This window comes from Microcaecilia unicolor, chromosome 6, assembly GCF_901765095.1.
Source record: "Microcaecilia unicolor chromosome 6, aMicUni1.1, whole genome shotgun sequence".
Classification (NCBI taxonomy): domain Eukaryota; kingdom Metazoa; phylum Chordata; class Amphibia; order Gymnophiona; family Siphonopidae; genus Microcaecilia; species Microcaecilia unicolor.
The window spans coordinates 108,689,433-108,695,359 of record NC_044036.1 but is presented as its reverse complement, the minus strand read 5'-3'; the positions used below and the strand labels follow the sequence as shown (position 1 = coordinate 108,695,359).

Below are 5,927 nucleotides of genomic sequence, written 5' to 3'. Positions count from 1 at the left end.
TTTATAAATGATCTTGATATGAGAATAACTAGTGCGGTAATTAAATTTACCAATGACTCAAAGTTATTCAAAGTTGTTAAATTGCAAGAGGATTATGAAAAATTGCAAGACGACCTTACGAGACTGGGCATCCAAATGGCAGATGATGTTTAATGTGAGCAAGTGCAAAGTGATGCATATGGGAAAGAGAAACCCGAACTACAGCTATGTGATGCAAGGTTCCTCGTTAGGAGTCACTGACCAGGAAAAGGATCTAAGAGTTATCGTTGACAAAACTTTGAAACCATCTTGTCAGTGTGCTGCATCGGCAAAGAAAGCAAATAGAATGTTAGGTATTATTAGGAAAGGAATGGAAAATAAAAGTTCTGGTCACTACATCTCATAAAAGATATAGTGGAATTAGAAAAGGTACAGAGAAGGGCGACCAAAATGCTAAAGCGGAAGGGACGACTTCCTTATGAGGAAAGGCTGAAATGGCTGAAATGGCTTGAGCTCTTCAGCTTAGAGAAAAGATGGCTGAGAGGATATATGATAGAGGTATATAAAATACTGGGTGGAGTGGAACAGGTAGACATGAATCACTTGTTTACTCTTACCAAAAATACTAGGACTAGGGGGCACGCAATGAAGCTACAAAGTAGTACATTTAAAACAAATTGGAGAAAATATTTCTTCACTCAACATGCAATTAAACTCTGGAATTCGTTGCCAGAGAATAAGGTAAAAGCAGTTAGCTTAGCAGGATTTAAAAAAGGTTTTGATAGCATCCTAAAAGAAAAGTCCATAAGCCATTATTATAATGGACTTGGGAAAATCCACTGCTTATTTCCGGGATAAGCAGCATAGAATGTATTGTACTGTTTTGGGATCTTGCCAGGTTCTTGTGACCTGGATTGGCCACTGTTGAAAACAGGATACTGGGCTTGATGGACCTTCAGACTGTCACAGTATGGCAACACTTATGTACTTATAAGAATTCACGGCTGGCACAGTGAAATTGCAAATGGCTCATTAAATCAGTTATGGTTCCTTTGATCGCTCTATCTGGTACTTGGATATCTGTGGTAATTCTAGAGCTAATACATGCTGAGTGCTGACCTATGGAGATGCATGCATTTATCAGGCCAAAATCAATCCAGGCTTACCTGGTGACTCTAGATAACCTTGGGCCAATCACACATTCCCATTACAGCATAACTTCATTCAGATGTCTGCCTTATCAACTTTCAATGGTGCCTTCTGCACCTACCATGGTGACCACAGGTACTGGGGAATCAGGGTCTGATTCTAGAGAGGAAGCCTGAGAAATGGCTACCAAATCCAAGAAATGCAGCAGGTGAAAAATAAAAATACAGGACTCTTTTTAGGCCCTGTTAGAATGAGTACATCTTAAATCCTTTAATGAGGCTCCATTGGGGGGCAAGTAATTCAGTTGCGGTCACACTCTTCAGGAGGGAGGATGTGCTGTCTGAAGCTCTGCTGGAGGTGGAAGAGGAAGGGAGCTCTGCTTGACTCCTAGCCCAGGATGAATGTGAAAGTCTGGAGAAATCAGCTAGGCGGGTAGACCCTGAGACGGTAAAGCCTCAAGGGAAGAAGGGAAAACAGCCCTACTTGCCCCAGAACAGAGGAGAAGAGACCAGGAGAGCTAAGGAAGAACAAGCTACAACCAGGTGGAAGTGTCCGGGCTTCATCCCTGACCTCAAAGCTGTGGGAGTAGTGTGAAAAACAGAAGAGAAGCTCTGGGTCTACAAAGATCATCTCCATGGCGGTTGGAATGGAGAAGAGCTCCACCACAGAGCTTCTGGAGGTAGAAGAGACCAGCCGAGATTCTTGCTTGGAGGAACATTATAGAGAGAATGAGGAGTGGGAGAAGGCGGAGGGAGAAGGAAGCCAGGGATGGAACCAGAAAGCCCTGAACATATCACAAGCTGTGGTTAAAAGAGTAAGAAAGGTGGCTACTCTGGAAAAGCAAACCAAAGAACTAAAAAAGAAAATTAAAATGGCAAAAGACATGGGTAAGCTGGTGCCTGGTGAATTTCAGAAGAAAAGCGGGAAAGAGGAGAAACTACTTAAAAAAAGATTGGAGGAGAAACAGTGCAGGATTACAGCACTGAAGGAGAGCGTGCATTGTTAAGAGAGGTATACATGAACTGTTTAACAATGGCTGTCATGCAGAGGAAAAGCACCTAAGGACGAGAGAAACTGCAAGGTAGGAAGGTGCAGGAAAGAACCAGAGATGCTGACACATATTACAATCAAACAGCCACTTGCTTGGAGGACCATATCAGTTTCCATTTTCTCTTGTTTTTATTTACTCTCCTTATATAAAGGTTAGTAGCCATATTTATAGCTCCTTTCAGCTTAGACCACTGCCTTTCTACTTCTCATCTATCCTCCCAGCCCATTGGCTCTTTCTTCAGGAATTCTCCCATTTTACTAAAGTCAGCATTTTTGAAATCCAGGACTTTGAGTTTTGAGTGGCTGCTCTCCCCTTTAGTTGTTATATCAAACCAAACAGTTTAATGATCATTGCTGCCCAGGTGGGCACCCACTTGGACATGGACACACTTTCCCCAGTTGTAGCACCAGATCCAGCGTTGCTCCCTCCCTCATGGATTCCTTCATCATTTGTCTGAACAGAGCACTTTGAAAGGCATCTATGATATCCCTACTTCTTTCTGATTCCAGAGATGGAACTTTCCAATCCACATCTGGCAGGTTGAAATCTCCTAGCAACACCATCTCACATACAGAGCTACTCCTCTACCTTTACGACCATCCTTATCCTTCCTAAATAGATTGTAGCCTGGTATGTTTGCATCCCAATCACGGGAATCATTGAACCATGTCTCTGTGATAACAACAATGTCTAAGTCTGCCTCTAACATCAGGGCTTGCAGATCATGAACTTTGTTGCTTACACTGCGAGCATTTGTGGTCATCGTTTTCCAGTTACATTTCAGTGGCAGTCTCATCTGTTTAGTCTTTTCGTTTTTTTGTTTGGTCTCACTTCCTGTTGTGTTGGTAAGAAGTGATTTGCTAATAATGTTGTTGTTTTCATTACTTTCTTCACTACCGTCACATCTTGTCTTTAGTTAGCGGTGACCACTGGAAGTGACCCGCCTCCATATGCACCTCCACCTTCTAATTTAAATGCCTACAAACATATTGTCCGAATTTCTCACCAAGGATTTTTTTCCTGTCACAGTGAGATGCAGTGTGACTAAATTTCAGCAAAATATATGTTTATAACATCATCATAAGCTGAAAATATAATTTACCAACTCTCATGGTTTTTTTCTACTTTTTTGCTTTTACTTTTTCATACTATGATTTGGAAGAAAAGACCTCAAATGTCCCAGCCAGACAGCAAGTTTGATATCTTCAATGTCGGCTTTTATTGGACTACAATATTTTATTTTATTGGACTCCAATATATTTTCAGCTTATGATGATATTATAAACATACAGTGAGATACAGCCCATTGTAACAATATAATCTTTTGTTTTTCCATGTATTGCCTCAGCCTCCTATGTACCTAAAATCTTCTTGATGACACCAGGCTTTGAGTCACCTATTGAGATTATCTGTATTTTGTAAACTTTTCTCTCCCTTTCCAAAAGTAGATAGTTCTTCAGAAAAAGCTACGTTTGTACCAAAGGTTTTAACCCCTCCCCCAGCTCCTGGAAAGCTCTCTATGCTGCAAATGGGGTATTATTTGCCAGGTCATTTGTTCCCTGTTGGATAACAACTTCAGTGCTATATTCATTTGTTTCTTTTCTGATTATAGCCAGTATTTGCCTAGTACTCCTGGTAGCTGAGGAGCCTGGAATGTATTTCACTTTGCTGGGCCCCTTGAACTGTGTTCCAAAAATAATGCCTCTGTGTGAAGAAGCTGTATTTTAAGACACATTTCAGTGGAACCTCTGTCTTCCAACTGCTGTCCATTTCATTGAATACCATCTTTCTATTGCTGTTCATGAGACTGATCTTAATGATGGATGGCCAATGGTGTCTTTAGAAAAGACGAAGCTATACACGGTGAAGTATGCAGTCTACTTCCTGTAAGTATCTTTAAAAGATCATATCTTTTTAAATTATGCCCGTCTTTAGTGGTGACTGCATGTATAGTTGCTTCTAGGATTATCCTTTGACTTTCCCCAGCGTGGCCAACTAGACTGCATTGTCTTACTGCATACTCTTGGGATTTTGTTGTACCTTGTATAGAGCGACTGATAATAATTGCACATGATAATGACGTAAAAGAAGCAAGCAAGAAAAAGGGACAAGTTGGGCATCCATCTATAAAGCGTATACTTCAGACTTCATCTCAAGCTCAAGAGGCTCATGTGTCACAATAGCTACAATCTACCCCATCAAGCTCAACTACATTTTCATCACAAAACCTCTCAGCAGCAAGGTTGTCCACAAATGGTGTCAATGGACCATACGTCATCTTTTCCATTGCAGATTTCTTCTGCTGGTTTGCAAGCCAGTGTTCACACCCGAGCAGATACAGACTTGGACTTATATGTCACTGGATCTTCCAGTAGAAATGAAACCATGTATTGGTGTCTCATACAATAGGAGTTATATTGGATTGGATATTTTCCTGCATTAATTATGCCCTGAAGTGTATTTCTCCTATTTGGCCAGAAGGTGGTGTTTCTGTGCTGTAAAGCTGTTACAGATAAATTAATGTTCTTTTCTTTAGTTTTAGCACACAAACAGGAAGCAAGAAGCAGTATATGTTTGAAATTTTCTTGTTCTGGGCTCATTTTTATTTGGAGAGTACTGGCTTTTGCTCCAATCTTAGCCAGAAAGAAGAGAGAGACAGATCTCTTTGCCAAGGCCCTGTAAACAGTTACATTTGATAGCTTATGAGCAGCTATATGTCCTGATCTTCCCAGGCACAGTTTAGACAGTATACAAATGTTTAGTTAGTTTTCAAATTGATCCATTTTTCAGTTGCTTCTTACTGTTTGCTGATTGCACTTTTTCTGTCCATTGTTCATTATTTTTATGAGAATAAGCATAATTGTTTGCTCGCCCTGCTTGTCTGGACTGATAAAGAATCCTGGTGGTTTGTGTGTTGGGTCTGTGAGTGCTTTCTGGGACCTGTGAGACCACTGGGAGTGTAGCCCCAGTAACCTAAAAATCATTGGGGTTAATTTTAGAGTGGGAGACTTGCCCAGAGGCGGTTGTGACCCAGTCAGTGAGATGAGGGTGCCAATGTAGAGCACAAGCAGCAGGTGTAGGTGGACCTGAGCTGTGCTAGGGATAGACCCTCTAAGTGGTCACGGGGTAACCCCACATGGGTGGCTAGGCGTTTTGTGACACTCTGATAATGGAATCTCCTAGGAGCAACAGTTTTCTGCTATGAGATTTTTTATTAGTGCTTTTGGGGTGTGTTTTCTCTTGGGACATCTTCATTGCTTTTGTTCCACCTCAGTTCTATTTTCTGGAGCATCACAGAGCTGTAATGGAGCAAAGGAATTCTATAGGGGCAACAATTGTGGGGGTGGATGCTTCTGTGCCACATGTCATAGTCTATCTGAGCCTATTGTGATCCATCTATTCTTAGGTGGTTTTATTCTTTGAGGTAGTGGTGAGAAATTGGTATGATTCTGTGCAGTGATAGAAGCTGCTTTAATTGCATTCAATTGCTGAATTCCTGTTTTGTAGTAACAAGCTGAAGACAGATAGTACAAGCCTTAAGCCTCCAGATGGTATGCCTTGGAATTGAAGCACCACAATTATTATATAATATAAAAGTCATCTTGATTGGTTGTAATGAAAGGGAGAGAATTTTATTTTGTCTTTTTGGGGGGTCCCAGTTAGAAGACAGAGTACACCACAATACAGATTCACAGGACAAATTAATTGTGCAATAAGCAATAAGGTCTAGAGAATAGATAAATCAGGT

At 41.0% G+C, this 5,927-nt stretch overlaps 1 pseudogene; it reads left to right on the top strand.

The window, feature by feature from the left end:
• The first annotated feature begins 1,762 nt into the window (after positions 1-1,762).
• On the top strand, positions 1,763-4,622 carry LOC115472460 (annotated as a pseudogene).
• The last annotated feature ends 1,305 nt before the right edge of the window (positions 4,623-5,927 follow it).